The sequence below is a fragment of the Rhipicephalus sanguineus genome, chromosome 9 (genome assembly GCF_013339695.2).
Source record: "Rhipicephalus sanguineus isolate Rsan-2018 chromosome 9, BIME_Rsan_1.4, whole genome shotgun sequence".
NCBI lineage: Eukaryota > Metazoa > Arthropoda > Arachnida > Ixodida > Ixodidae > Rhipicephalus > Rhipicephalus sanguineus.
The window spans coordinates 27,631,249-27,646,803 of record NC_051184.2 but is presented as its reverse complement, the minus strand read 5'-3'; the positions used below and the strand labels follow the sequence as shown (position 1 = coordinate 27,646,803).

The 15,555-nt window shown below is 49.0% G+C and overlaps 1 protein-coding gene across 2 annotated transcripts in view; it reads right to left on the bottom strand.

The window, feature by feature from the left end:
• Positions 1 to 15,555, bottom strand: part of LOC119404846 (kinesin-like protein KIF2A) — a 46,689-nt gene that overhangs the window by 30,171 nt on the left and 963 nt on the right. The window lies entirely within an intron of this gene.

Sequence of the window (15,555 nt, the reverse complement as noted above, 5' to 3'; positions counted from 1 at the left end):
CTTACCCGTAACTTGTACAGATCGAGATCTTCGTCAGAGCTTCAATTTTGCGTTCTCTCTCTCTCTTTAATGTGACCATGGTCACTAGTATAAGAAACGGTGTCTAACAATGGCGCCCACTGTCCCATGCACGCGGATGACCTAACCATGTAAACTGGCACACGCGCCCATGAAGGAAATGCTAGACATGCCCACTAAACTTGAAGCTTCTCAGATTGCACTCGACGCCAGCAGAAGACTGACAAGTTGGCGCTGGACCAACGCGAACGGGTCAGGCCGAGAGCGCGCGCGCACAAAATTTGGCGCAGGCGAAATCTATACCGGCATCACACAACTCCCGCAGAAGGTCGCATCGGGCAAGGACGCCCGGATCCCGACTTTCGGACGGCATGCATGCGCGCTCGTCGCTCCATCGGCTGTGTCCCACGGCCTCAAGTGAACCCCCAAATACCCCCCCCCCTCCCTCGGGACACACACAATCATCAGAAGTGACGGGCACCGCAGCAGGCATCGGGAACACAATGGAGTCGCGCGTAGTACTACGGCTAGCCGGTCGGAGAAAGCCGTCACGCCGCGAGGGCGTGGCTCCCAACGTGTCACGGAAAGGAAGGGCGGAATCGAGCTTCACGCATAGCCGCAGCTAGAGATGTACTACGGCGATACACGAAAAGGAGGGAAGGGGGGTGTCCACATTCAGCTCACGTGCAGTTCCTGTAGACATACGATTGACCCGGTTTGAACAAACACCTGGTGAACAGATGATCCTGCTTCCGTGCGCTTAGAACAGCGATGCCGAACACGGAGGGGATAGCCTATGCATTTCAACCGTTTTGTACGCGTGTGTGAATGTGTGCGTGTTTGAGGGAATGCCAAGTTGCGCCAAGTTTTTTTCAATATGACTAGTAACTAGGGGTGTGCGAATATTCGAAAGTTTCGAATATTCGTCGAATATTACATTCGAAATATTCGTATTCGATTCGAAAATCGTGTATTCGAAAAGTTTCGAATATTCGATAACTTCGAATATTCGAAAAATTCGAATATGCGATGCGATTATCATGCATAAAATAACTCGTCTTCCACATTTCTGCTGCGTTCGTATAGCTAAAAACGTTACGGAGAGGAGCGATAAACATCGTAAGTACACGGAGGCACGATCTCTGCCTACGACGAGTGCCCCAATACGTATGATTTATTGCTGGTGCATCTCCGACGTGCAGCGCTGTTGGCGATCATGTAACCGTACATTTTCAATATTATGCGGCCGTAACGTGCCGCACTACCACTCGTTCACTATGCGGGACCACGTCTGAAGAAAGACAGTGACCCATGTGACTGGTGGCGGACTGTAGGCACCTTCAGATATCCCAGTCTGGCAAAGCTTTGCCCCATGTACCTCCCTAAACCAGCCACTTCTGTTCCAAGCGAGCGTGCCTTTTCAGTGGCAGGGAGGGTGTCTCTGTTAAATGGGAGCGCCTGCTGCCTGATCATGTGGAGCAACTCATATTTCTTCATGATAACATCTAGTCATTACTTTCATTGTGCCGTGATATTTGCTTGCGTTGTCATGTGCATTGTGCTAGCCTGGACATCGTGTTCTGGAGATAGCAGTGTATGTTTTGTTGCCAGTCAGGCTGTTAATATTTTTTTTCAAATAGCTACATATTAAATAAAATATTGTTACTGTGGAGGCATTTTTCCTTTGATATTCGATATTCGATTCGATATTCGAAGGTGGATATTCGTATTCGATTCGTATTCGAAAAATTTGATATTCGCACACCCCTACTAGTAACTAATAATTTCTGTATAGGTACCGCATAGCCCTCTCTGTTACGAGCTTTTAATGTGTAGAACGCTCAGCTGATCTATACTGTGGTGTCCACTAGGCGATTGTATGTGCCCAACTAAATGAAACGTACCTTCACAATAATTTACTTAGCAGTCCTGAGACTTACTACCGAGATGAATAATCAGGTCAAGCGCTTGCGTGTGTTACTTCCTGTCCCATCCCGTCATAGTAGTTGTTCCCTTAACAATGGATCAATTTGAAACGCAGCGAACCCGTTCAATCCTGCAGTCTATTTTCGACTGATATTCTAGGCTGTGTGGCATTGAAAAAAATACGGCGTTGAATATCTGCGTATGATATCCGAACAGTTAAAGCACTGGTGTGGGGTGTACGCGTAGAAATAAAGTTTGGCTGCCGTATATGAACACTAACATGTATTCGGCGAACGATGCGAGCTGGTTTGGTCTTTGTTTTCTGTCTTCCTTAGCAACGTTGCTTGTTGGGCGAGTTGGAACGTCCTTGTCCTTGTCCTCTCGCTCGTCTGTTGCCTGTTTTTTGCGCTGAAGTACATTACGACTATGTCTTCCCTTCAGGTTTTCAAATTTGATTATTAAATCAGATTCGTACGATGGTCTCCACTTTAGAGCCCAAGCGCCGCATAGGACTGCATTGTCCGTGCCGTGCGGAAACGACTTTCCTGCACGAAAAAGCGAAGAAAGACGAACGCGCCCAAAGCGTATTATAAAGTTGGAAAAGTTATAAATATGCGTACAATCACTAGACCATAAATTAGTACGCTGTATCCGATATCCGTTGTAAAAGGAGAGAGAGAGGCAATCTAGCTCGAGCGATAATCCTACATACAAAAACGAACTCTAGGCTACAAACCCACTGAGAGTTAAATCCTTATACACTTCTTGCGGCATTTCGAACTTAAAAGACCAGAACATGAAAAGGTGAAATTGCAACAGAACAAAGTTCACTTGACAAAACAGGTCAGCGTTCTCATTTGAAAACAGGATGTGAGCACATATTTAACCAAAACTTTGGTGTCACAACCACATTTTAAAAATAAACGCGGTTGTGGCTTGAATAATTTTGGTTTTTGTGCTACCTTAAGTTCTGAGCCTCGCGCAAACCCAAGGATATCGTCGTTGTAGCAGATATCACCGCGGCGCTCGCGTTTTCAGTTTTGTTATACAAATAAATGTCAGTGAAATGAAGCGTGACTAACCCAAGTTCGTATTTAGTTCGCTATAACCGATAATTCGCTATACCAGTGTTATTTATAACAAGGTGTAACTAAGAACTCCGAGTGCGCGGCGTCCTCCAACAGGATGCCAGAGGACGAGGTCGTCTCGCAAAACAAAGGAAGGTTGTTTGCGCAGTCAAGGCCGCGGCAATCGCGCGCAATACACTGCATTGCGCGCAAAGCAAAATGAGAAACGAACCGCATGGGGTCTCCGTGTCGGGATGATTTGAAACGCCAGGGAAAAAGGAAATTGGCGCGCACTGCTGCTACTCGCTGAAATGGCAGCGGGGGTGAGCCCGTGCACTGGAAATGTCCATCGACGCGAATTTACGCAAGCGGTCAGCCGTAGCGCCAAGGCCTGCGTGGCGATAGGCGTGGGAAAATAAAACTGGAACGGGCGCGGACCGCACGAACACACGAAACCTGGTGCGCACGGCGCAGATCTGTAGAGAAGCAGCGAGCGAGCGACCGTCGGGAGCGTTATCCCAAGGTTGCAGGTTCGGTCCCTGCTGGCGGCAGGTTCTTTTCGTCCACTTTCTTCACACTCACAACTGCTACAACACAGTCAAAACAGTACGATTAACGTCCCCTATATACCTTCCTTATTGGCTTTATTATATGCTGGTTTTCATTAGGCCGGTATAGAAGTGCACACGTTTACATTTTGCATAGTAGTGTACAGTTATTGTATACCAGTTTGATAATGCTAAGTGCTATATAACGAATCCGGAGTTTCACGTGCCAAAACCACGATAAGACTGAGGCACAGCGTAGTGGAGGGCTCCGGAAATTTCGCCCGTCTGGCGTTCTTTAACGAATACTGACATCGCACAGTATACACGGGCCTCTGTAATATTTAGTCTCCACCGAAATGCAACAGCCACGCCCGGGACTGCTAGATAAGGAAGAATACATTGTAAAACTACCTTCAATATTACGTCGCCACCACACGGTGAATGCCAGAATGCATTGAAAATAAAACCTTCGGGTGTGTGTATACGTAGGCGACAACGTAAGATATTCCGTAATTTGTGTGGAGAGGTTATCAAACTTCGACCAGCAACGAATTATTTTCGTTCCTGCCTGTAAAACCACTGTCCCATGCACGATGAGCCTATTGAAACGATAGAATAATCGGTACGGGATTCGCATTCCGAAGCTGCAAGCAGATCGCATGTGCGTGAGAGTGGGAGAGAGACCCGCGCACGTTGCATAGGTCACAGAAATAATCGCGGTTACTTGGAGTTATTTGTAGTGCACTTAAATATCTAGACCCGTCGTAATAATACGCCCCACCTTATTATCTGGGACTTGTACAATACAGAAAAGAGGCAAATGCAAAAAGGGTTCGCAAGTGATGACACCCCCTCCGGCCCCTAATTTTCACCAACGCGGCGCGAGTGAAAATACAGTATCGCACAAATACAGACTAATTACGGTTTTGTATGTAAAACTTAATGGACGGTACTACACAGTAAATTCTCGCAAGCACGAGAACGGCAGTACAGTTGAATTCGGCGTTCGATGACAGTATGACACAGTCAATTTTCTGTCACGACACAAAAATCGATCATGTAAAAGTCCAAGATGGCATCGCCATCTAAAAGCGTCGCCAAATATTTGGCGTCGCCAAATAAAAGTCTATATACTGTCCTCATCTCGAGAAGAGGAACAATCGCGATTTTTCGTATCTTGAGAAAGATGCATTGTTCTATACGTAACAGAAGAACAAAAGGATGAAAGCTCTCCCAGAAGACGCAGTAATGGAAACGGAAAAGTCTCGACAGTTTCGCGAAATTTGCGTCAACAGAAACCACAGACTGCGGGAGAGAACTGGTTTCAACGCAAGCTGGGAAGACAGCAAGGAATAACAGGCGCGCAATGCTCAATGTCACGAGAACGAAGAAAAAGAAATCGGGTGAAGAGAGAAAGTGGCGTCGAGTTAAGTTATGCAAGCGAGACGGAAGTAGATAGCCAGCCCGTCGGCCCACCAGCGGCAACCACGCACACGCCGCCGCATTATAACCTTCGCTCGCCGCCACTCGTATAGTGCGCCGGTGTTGTGTAGTAGAAAAGACAACGCGGCCTTCAGGAAAGAAAAGGACACACCTGTAAGCGAATTAGGCAAATTGACACCGAGATAACTGCCATCGAATCGTGATAAATGAAACACGAAGGCAAGGCTCGGATAGCCAACAATAGAAGACCAGTCCGTTTACGCAACGGATTTAATGAGTAACGTATAGTACTACCCTAGCTGTAAAGCCACGGCCATCGATTGACGTGGCTTGGCAGGCTACATGATGTGCAATAACAGGCGCGCAGTAGTTACCAACATCGGAATCTGACTCTCCCGCGCGGCAGTAAATTTTAAACAAATACTGGCACAATATTTTTCGGATTCATTCACAGTATTGTAGACTTCGTCTGATCGCTTTAAATGACCGAGAAAAAGAAAAAAAAAATACCAGACGAGTGCAAGGAAGCCGCCCAATAAGCCGGAGCCGAGGCCCCGCCCCGAATCAACTTCGCTGAACTTTATAGTTGTTTCTTTCATTCATTCGGTCAGACAAACACAGACAAGCACCAGAACTTCCCTAAACAATCTGATCTAACTGCTTCCTTGCTCGAGCTCCTTCTGTGCTCTTTTTTTCTTTTAAGGCCCGAATTCTGGATGCGCAAAACATGTAGCTTTTTTCATAGCCTATTTATGATTAATTTACCGGGACACGCATATGTGCCATGATGCAGAAGCTGCAGTGTGTTGTGCAGTGTTACGCCTCGTGACCGCGCCGGCCTATGTTCTGCTTATTCGAGTACCACATAAGCTGCACTTCAGCGCCTGTCCGAGCTGCTATTTCAAAAACAACTACGTCTCATTAATTTCGGGTCTTAGGAGGATCGCCTGACGATGGAACTCTGTAGAGACATTACGAGTGTTGGTAAAGGGTCTTGGTTGGTTACTACTGGATGCAGACCGGAAAGAAGCACAGGAGTGAACCAAAACGCCAGTGATGCAGGGGCGTAGCCAAGGGGGGGGGGGGGGGTTGGGGGGGTTCAACCCCCCCCCCCCCCGAAATTTTTCAGTTTTGCTTGCGTATATATGCACGCAAACATACAAACGCACGCACGAACATACATGAAGTATGGTTGAACCCCCCCCCCCCGAAAAAAATTTCTGGCTACGCCCCTGCAGTGATGACAGGCGCAACCGACCAAAAGGAACTAAGCGTTCGGCCCCACGCGAAGCCCGCAAACGCCGAATACCGCAACTGCGGCGCTAACCGACGTAACAGCTAAACCGCCTCAACCAAAGTTATAAACAGGCTGGAAAGGCATGCCCGTGGACTTTCCGTTCGGCGCAGTCACCGGTGCCGTTTAAGGAACACTCCACTCTTCATGCAGCACTCCACGAACGAAGTCGAGTCTGTTTAGGAAGGCAACGAAGGGAGGGGGAGGAGGTTACGAGAAGACAAGCGAAGACGGACAGCGCGGAGAAAACCGTTAAGGCGAGGAGAGGAACGAGACGAGAAGCCGATGAGGAAGAGCGCTCTCGCGTCTCGGTAATTGGGTGCAGCGTTGCGGAAGTCGTCGGCGCAGAGAAACTACACAGAAGCCATGCGGGATGGCAGACGTACGGTCGCATATAAGACGGCCGGTACAGCCGTTGAATTTGCCCAAATGGCATTGTTGTGCGCCGTACAGTAGCGGAGTATGTGCACAAAACAGCAGGTGCATGAGTAGTGGGGGCTTGCCCGAATTATGTGGCAAATGACCGCGAGGAGCTGCGTTACGCTCCGCAGGGATTAAAGTAGATTATAAACAGCTCCGCTTTTGGACACCATGCGATCATGGACGAAAGAAGAGGAACCTTTTGCTTTTCGCGTAATTCGAAGGTTGTGGGTTCGGATCCCACCGACGGCAAGTGGGATTTTTCGCCCACGTTAGGTTAGATTTACTTGATTATCACTACACTACAGTTGGCGACAACAATTAACGTGTCTTATGTTTTCCTTGGCCTAATTGCTGGCTTCATTTGGTTGTGTTAGACGCATAGGCGTGCGCACGGGGGGGGGGGGGGGGGGGGCTAGAGTCTGCCCCATACTTTGACTTAATAGGGTGGGGGCGCTGCGATGAAACTCCCCCCCCCCCCCCCCTGAGGGGAACCCTGCGCAACGTTTTTAGAACCTTGGTTCTAGAAACGTTGCATCGTATAGCGGGGGGGGAAGGGGGTGGGGGGTGGGGGCTCCGCGTTAAGTTTAAAGTCCTCGGTTTCTTACGTAAAACCAGCGTACCTCGTATCTGTAAGATGTAGTGCACCGTATTGGCGGTCAACGAGGCGCAAGATACAAGGCGCAACGACCGGGCGGTGCCAAGCGGGGAGAAGACGGACGGACTCCTTCCCCTACTATTATCGAAGGGCGCACACACAAACCGTGGCGGCGGCCAGCGACGTCTCCAAATAAGGAGACAAGGGGCGCGCGCGCGCGCGCGCGCTATCCAAGCGACGACGAAGACGTGTGGGACGCAAGCGAGGACCCAGCGTGCATTCTATTCCGTAACTAGAGGGAAAGGGAAAGAAACCACCCTCTCCCCGGTGCCAGGCCAGGGTCTGCCCACACCATGCGCAGCCCAACATAGGACCAGTGTTGGGCCAGCCGCGGACAGCTCATGCAAAGAGAGGGAGAGAGGTTTGAGAGGGAGAGAGCACCGGCTGCCCTTGCGGACGCGGCTGCTGGCAAACGGGAACACGCGACGGTCTCGCTACATCTGCATCTCGGCGATGCTCCCTCGACTTCGCCTTGTTGCAAAGAAACGAAGGGTAGCCCGCATGACGACGGAAAAAGAAACTCTAAGCGGGGGGCCAAAATTACCTACTTTATGTCAACGAGAAGCGTTCGGGTGGAGCCACACGACTCGTGCTTCCCTGAGAGAGTCGCGAAAAAAAAAAAAAGAAATGGAAAGAGGCAAGCCGTAAACGGTATGACGGAACCGAAACTAAGTGCTTCCGTTTCTGGCGGGCCGTGACGCGGTCGCGTTGATGAGACCGAAAGCATCGGTGTTTTTTCTTTCACTCGGTAGCCTGAAATAAGAGCGTAACACCGCTTCATCGAGCATCACGGTAATCATCGTAGTCTGCATGTACAGTCGCCGCGGAGAGCAGCGCGTGCAAATGACTTCACAAATTGGCGATACGCAAGCGAAAAGAACTAACACCTTGCCGCGCGCTTCATTACCAAGCTCGGATGCCTCATCAAACGCGAAAAGCGACCGCCGGCGTCCGCGCGATTTAAAAAAAATGATCATGACGGCACAGATCGCCAAAATTTATGACGTCATTGTGACGTCACACGATATCCCATGATGAAAGGTGGGCCGATCCCGGAGGCACTGCAAAACCACGTAAGGTGCAGAAAGCTTCCAATGTCTCCGATCCAGAAGGCCGTTCAAAACCACGCTGTAGGGGTCAATACAATCGACCGAGAAGAAAAAGAAGATGGCCCTTCCAATCGTCTCAGGCAAATGCTGAAGCGACCGTGCGACTCATTTTAGTCATTTTTGCGCTAAAGCCGAGGCGCGGCTGCACTGAAATACCGAAAACGCAGAACAGTTTAGTTGAGACCATAGCACCTACTACCAGAACGGGAGACGTTACGGTAAGGGCAAGTTGTGGACAGACAGAAAAAAATCAAAGAAAAAGAGAAAAAGGTTCACGGTTCGGTATCGGCGATTACTATTCCTGCACCTCTTGTGACGTGTTCACTTTGATACGCTTGTTATCTACACTTTCTGGAGCCGAAATCGCCGTGTAAAAACGACAGGTAATGGTGTAGCACGCGTTGTAATCCACCACTAATGAATACGGAATAAAGCGAGTTACAGCGTATATACTGTAGTGACGACGAGCCTTGCGGAACGCAAACACTACACTTACACGAGAGAGAGAGAGAGAGAATTAAACTATTGAGGGACCAGGCGCGCGTGCTCTTCGCCCAGAGGTGGGGGACTTCCTCATTCCAGGTAGCCATGGCTTGCAGCTGACGCTCGAGCCCTGTCCACCAACCGGAGCTGGTCCACGTTCAGTTCGTCTATGGGCGGGATACTTGGGTTGTTGCGACATCCCCATACCATGTGGTACAGGGTGTTAGCAGAGGCCGGGCAGTATGTACAGTGCCTGTTAAAGTTGCCGGAGTACATTGCGTGGAGTAGTGTACCGTGCGGGTAGGTACTCGCCTGTAGCCTTCTCCAAGTCACTGCTTCCTCTCTAGTAAGCCTTTTATGAGCCGCTGGATAGTGGCGTCGTTGCTTCCTGTAGTGCGCGAGTATGTCGGAGTACTTTCTTGGTATTGGCTCCTCTTCGTTTTCGGAGTCCGAATATCGATGCGGAGTAGCCCGGTGTGTATGCTCTCGGGCTGCGGCATGCGCCGCTCGGTTCCCCGCTAGGGATTCGTGCCCCGGTGTCCAGAGGATACTTGCATCTTCGAAGTCACACTTTAGGAGGTTTCGAAGGGTTGATTTACTTATTGATCCTTTTTGAAATCTTCGACATGCTTCTTGCGAATCCGTCACTATGGTTACTGAAGAACTTGTACTTATTGCTAACGCAATGCCAAGTTCTTCTGCGGTAGTTGCGTCATTTGCATGTGTCGAAGCGGCAGCGAGTTCCCTACCTGTTTCATCCACCACGCTAGCTACATATTTGTTTACCCCTCGATACTTAGCAGCATCCGTGTAACGCACGCACGCTCTCTTTGTTGCAATAGTTCGCGAGCCTCTGCTGTAACAATCGTGCTCGTGCTTGTCGTCTTCCCTTGTGTTCCGGGTGCATGTTCCTGGGTAGTTGACACGAATAAAAAAAATTTAAATGGAGGGGGGTGACAAATCGTTTACGCAGTCGACTAAGATTAGAAATCGACACGATAGTACAATCATTCACCGCTATTTAAACGAGTGAACGGAAACGCCCGTGACTTCATTCTGGGACGACTATTATAGCGCGCTTGCCCGTGTAAATACCGTTCACGTGACTTATGACGAAGTACTCGTCCACGGGGCGACGCACGTGCAAGCACAGTGTGCCGCTGAAGTCTACAGTTTAAAGGGACACTATAAAGAGAAACGATTTTTCTCCTATTAGTGAATTACTCTTCACGATACCAAAAAACACCACGCTCGCCTCGAGAAGACTTTGTAAGCGAAAAAAAAAAAACGCAAAAACAAATAAAATAAAATGCGGGTGGCGACGCCACCTTGAAGTTACCGCACCAGTGACGTCATTGATTTTGACGGCGCCCGCGTAGTTCCTCATCGGTGAAAATGAAGTAGAATGCCTACCGAAGAGCTGCAGGGACTTAACGTACCAAGTTTCAGGAAATTTCGTTGTGCCAACGTCGCCATAATACACACTGAAATCAGTGACGTCACGTGCGGCGATTCGGCGCGAAATTTAAAAATGAAACTGACATTGAGCTTCCCGTTTATTAGTAAATCTATAATGGTGAAATTAACGACAGAGTTCTCAGAGTACAATTTGTATATCTAAACCGATTCACTGTTTCACTTTAGCGTCCCTTCAGGTGCAGCAGCTCTGAGTTGCGCAGTACAGTGGAGCCTCGTTCACGCATTCAAAAAAGATTGGGAGGAAAATGTGTTATGCGGGAAAACGTACGAACCGAAGGCCCTAAAACTGTCGCAGCTACTCGCGCTATATGATGACGAACACATTTTAGAAAGAGCAACCCGGGTGGAGAATGCTGAACGTCAGCTTTATAAGTCGTATAGGATCCACTCGTTAGAACTGCCTCTGCAACAAATATAAGTTTAGCAGCGCTTTTAGCGTGTCGAGTAATCACTACCGGCATTAGCTATTTAAATTAATGCGTCGCATAAAAAAAGGTAGTCACGCAACATTATCGACGTACCGTCACCAAGTCGCGCACTTTCACGTCGCAAAACATGACTCATTTATCAGCGGGGAAGGCCCGGCAATTCTGAACATCGATATGTACCGTCCAAATGAGCGGGTGCTGCGATTCAAAGCTGGATTCGAGGTATCACGGATGTGTGCCTATTTCGTACACTACACTGGTTTCGATATGCGACGCATACGTTTCGGTGTCGGGTTCAGCGCAATACCGGGGTATGGCGTCCGAACTAGGGGGCGTGCGAATATTCGAAAACTTTCGAATACAATAGCAGCTACTCCTAAATACGAATACTTTTCGAATAGATACGAATATTTCGGAAAGTCAGCTGCACCTAAAGGAGTACCGACCCGAATGAGAGATTTTTCAAATTGTTGCTCTAACACCGCTGTCGAGAACGCTAAAAGGAGTACCATTGTGCCTGGGAATTAATTGAATATACTACCGCTACCTTTACAAAAAAGACACCTTCGGTTTAGATGTCGATGAGACGGCTTCACAATGACGTGTAAATAGTCTGACGTCACGGGGAGACAGCAACTCTCGAAGTACTGGAGCGCATGACGGCAGATGTAAGCGAGCGCGACTGACAACGAGACATGGCTGTTCAGGCGTCGTCAATGAACCAATCAACGAAGTGCACGGACCCGTGACTGACGATGACAGTGCAATAAAGAGTGGTAGGCGCCAATAACATTACACGAAGTCTTTAAGAAGGTGTTACGAGTATCAAGCGGATCTCAGAGGGTATAGCCGTAACTGCATCGCAGATTGTGCCGTGCTTATTCATCGCGTGTTCAAGAGCGCGGCTCTTGAGAGGCGTACACCACGTACCACGCGTTTCCTAATGTGTGAAGAATATGGCACTCAGCAAGTAAGGATATTGCCAAACAATTCCAAAACAATGGAATATAGCCCGATAGAAACAACGCTCCTGGTGTTACCGAGATTATCACACCGACACACAGAGCAAGATTAGAGGGCGTCGCGAGGTGTAATGTCATTACGTTGCTCTTAGAGGGACCTTGCAACACTTTTTCAGTATGGTCAGAAAACGTTGCCGATCGGTACTCGAGGCTCCCGAGGACACTAGAAATCGCTCCCTCTTCTCTCTCTAACAAATGATGTCACATACCCCAAATTACCGCGCCATATACCCAAATCCACGGCCATTGGCTGATGGCCGCACACGATGCTCAATAGTTGCCGAGGCAGCCACGGGCCCGCGCGCGCGCGATCGGACTGAAAGTAAGCTATGTGCATTCGACGACGAAAAAAAAAAAGCGCTCAAGGTCATGATGCGCGCGTGACGTAACTTCTGTCCCCCGTGCCACCCTCCCTGCTTAGCTTCCAGCGTGCTTGTCGAGAGAAGAGAGAAAGCAATGACAGCGTGCGAAAAATCGAACTTTTGCGGCGGTCCTTCAGTGAGGTCCTTACTTCGAAAAGCGCTGCAGGTCCCCTTTAAACGATACATCGTAAGAATATGAAATACTGGAAAGACAAATCAATAGCTGGGTTGAGATGTATGGGAATGGACAATAGCCGATAGCCAACACTGGCAAACAGCCAATGAACATTAGCGTTGCATAGATAATGTTTGCCATGTGAATGCTAGCCAGTGCCGCTATACTCTTTTACAACGAAAGAAAAAAGTCAGCTCCGCTCATGCCATCGCGGTCCCTTCCACACAATTTGCATAAATGCTCCATCCAATAGCGCATTTACGTGACTTCAAGTACCTGTCTAGCGTTTCAGATAGCCGACTTTGGCCATACGACCCACGTTTGTGTCGCTGGCTTTAGACAAGAAACTTTGACGTCTTGGAAAATTTGATCAGGATCTCTGAAATCGCCGCACAGCCAAACGCAATGCTTGAGGTAGTACCGACGAACCTTTAACTCTTAATATGCGTAGCATTTATCTTAGCCGAGAAAAAAGATCATGCCATATCCACGAAGTGAATGATGATTGATGAGCTGGCTCGGTGATAATCAGGTAAACCGTGAATGCTCCATACAATTCCTCTACTGTAATACAAAGGCGTCACACGTTTTTATAGTGGCGATTGTGGTCAGGTTGCTGTCAAAGCACAAGCGGTCGCAGACCTTGCAGCTGTGGCCGAACGTGTGGTCGAGGAAATCGAGGAAATGTGGTTTTGCCTGCGTTAATGTCATCATCAAGGCGCTCGATGAAGAAGAGGCAGAAGACTTCTCTTTCGCGCGAGCTGCACCTTTAGCGGTCGCCTATGAAACTAAGGTCCCGCTTACGACGCGGGACATTGCCCCAGCTTAAGAACCTGGCGAGCCAGCTCCTAAAAGTACTTATAGCTTTACCATGTACGACCGCCTTTCGCGAGCGAAGGGCAAGTGCGCCGAGATTGTGTGTGCGGAGCCGGCAATATTTTCTTAGGCTGCAGCGAGTAAACGCAGTGGATATATGAATTCTGTAAGAAATTGAACCTGAAGTGACGTTAGACGAAAGGGGGGTGGCCATAATAAGACCGAGAACCAGCATAAAGCAGCTACAATGGCGGCTCCTTGAGCGCGGGAGAAAATATTTGGACAATATTTGGACAGCTATAAAGTAAACCGGCCGCTCGTCCGAAACGGGAAAGTGCTGTCGACAACGAAGCATCCGCTAAAGCCAAGCGACGACAGCTCCCAAAAAACACTCGGCATCACAAATATGCCCGCTGTGGGAATCCAGACCAACACGCGTTCTCTAACCATCTTTTTTTTTTTCATTGCGCGGTGATGCGCGAAAAAGCCGATGAACTGTGACTAAGCGCGCCAGTGACCTCACCCTCCATTTTCGAAAACAAAAATGCGGCGCCCGTCCGCTGTTAAAAGAGCCGCGGCGGAGTTTAAACCGCGCATGACATCGCGCAGCTGTAATTATTCGTTTCTAGCTTTCTATTTCCAACACGCTCTTCTGGACGGGGCCGCACGCTCTAAACGCCTGTCCCGCCGCCTGATAGAGAACATCGCTCGTCCTGCCCTCATTAGAAGCGTGCAGTAAAGTCCCTTTAGCGTGCAGTAGACGAGAGCGCCACAGCTGGCTAGGGTGTAAACCTCGAGGCCTCTAAGTTTAACCTAGATTGGTTAATTTCGCTGCGCATTATTAACTGCCAACCACGAAGTGGGTGGACGTGTCGTGACGTCAGACAGGGGGTAAAAGAAAGCGAAATGTCCTTAGCCCCCAAATCAAGTTACGGCAGCTTAAAAAATCCAACCGCGGGTCCGCAAACAGCAGGTCAGTGCATGCTTCTACAGTGTCTTGGCCGTTCGCGCGTCAGAACGAAATATATATATATATATATATATATATATAATAAGGGGCATGACACGCTCAAATATGAAACGAGGAACGTCGCAATGCGAAACGAAGAATGTGGCGCTAATGGGGATCTATATGAGAAACAGAAAAAAAAAAGGAGCGGTAATAGAGCGCGAGAGCGATGTACGAAGGGACCTAAAAAAGACCTCGCGACATGTTTTTACACGCGAAGCAAGCGTGGTAAAAACCACAGGCGAGCGGGCGAAGAGGCTGAAAACGCGAGGCGGACATTTAGGCACCGGAAATGTCGTGACAGGACATGTCACAAGCGAAGTGGGGTGAAAAAGGTTGCGAAGAAGCAGCTAAGCGAAGATGAAACGAACAAAAAAGACATGCACGTGAGGGAGAGACGTAGCGACAAAAACCTGCGGCCAGCAAGCACGACCCGTTATGCCGTCGCTAAACGGAAACAAACAAAGCGAAACATGGGACCGCCCCGACATCACACAAAACACACTAGCAGGTCAGCCGGCTGGCGTGAAAAAAAATAAACACTGGCTAGGCGAGAGGACTACAGAAGTGTGCGTGCGATGCCAAAATTGCGGTGTGCCGCGCGGAAAGCGGACCAACGCCGCCCGCATTTTTTTCTATGTCAGCGCGTTTTCTTGCGCGCGCCAGTTCATCCCATAGCCAGGGTTACGACAAAAAAAATAAATAAATAATAAGACTCGTTTCCCGACAGGTAGTACACAGAACAGTCTCAAAAACTCTTCTTTCCTCGTAAGAGGCGCCTCTGCCCGACATGGCACACTCCACGAAGCCACCGACAAGAGACTCCCCGACGCTGTTACTAGATGCGACCCCGAGATTGTTACATTGAAAAGGAGCTATGCGAATACTCGATACGTGGGCGAAGAATCGAGTCAGAAATCGAGCACACAGAGCCAGGGCAACGGAAAAGCTGAGGAAACCACCCAGATCGATAGAAAAAAGAAAAATCGACCAAGCAGGATGCAGTGCCAAGTGAAACAATTCAGCGTCGTGAAGCCACAAGAAAACAAAAACGAAATCTCGGCGTAGAAAAGCGCAACGCGCCAGAGGAACCCAGACACTACAGAGGGGACGGCATTTAAAAAGAGTTAAACGACCGTGAATGTCTGGGTTTGGCCTTGACGGGAGAGGGAGGGGCCGTGGGACCCGAGACGAAGCGGAGAGAACGAGCATCCCACACTGGGACGCTAATTCGTTTACGTGATTGGTCGATTTCTCATTTTTACTTCTTCCGGTTCGCTAGAAACGACGGGACAGCG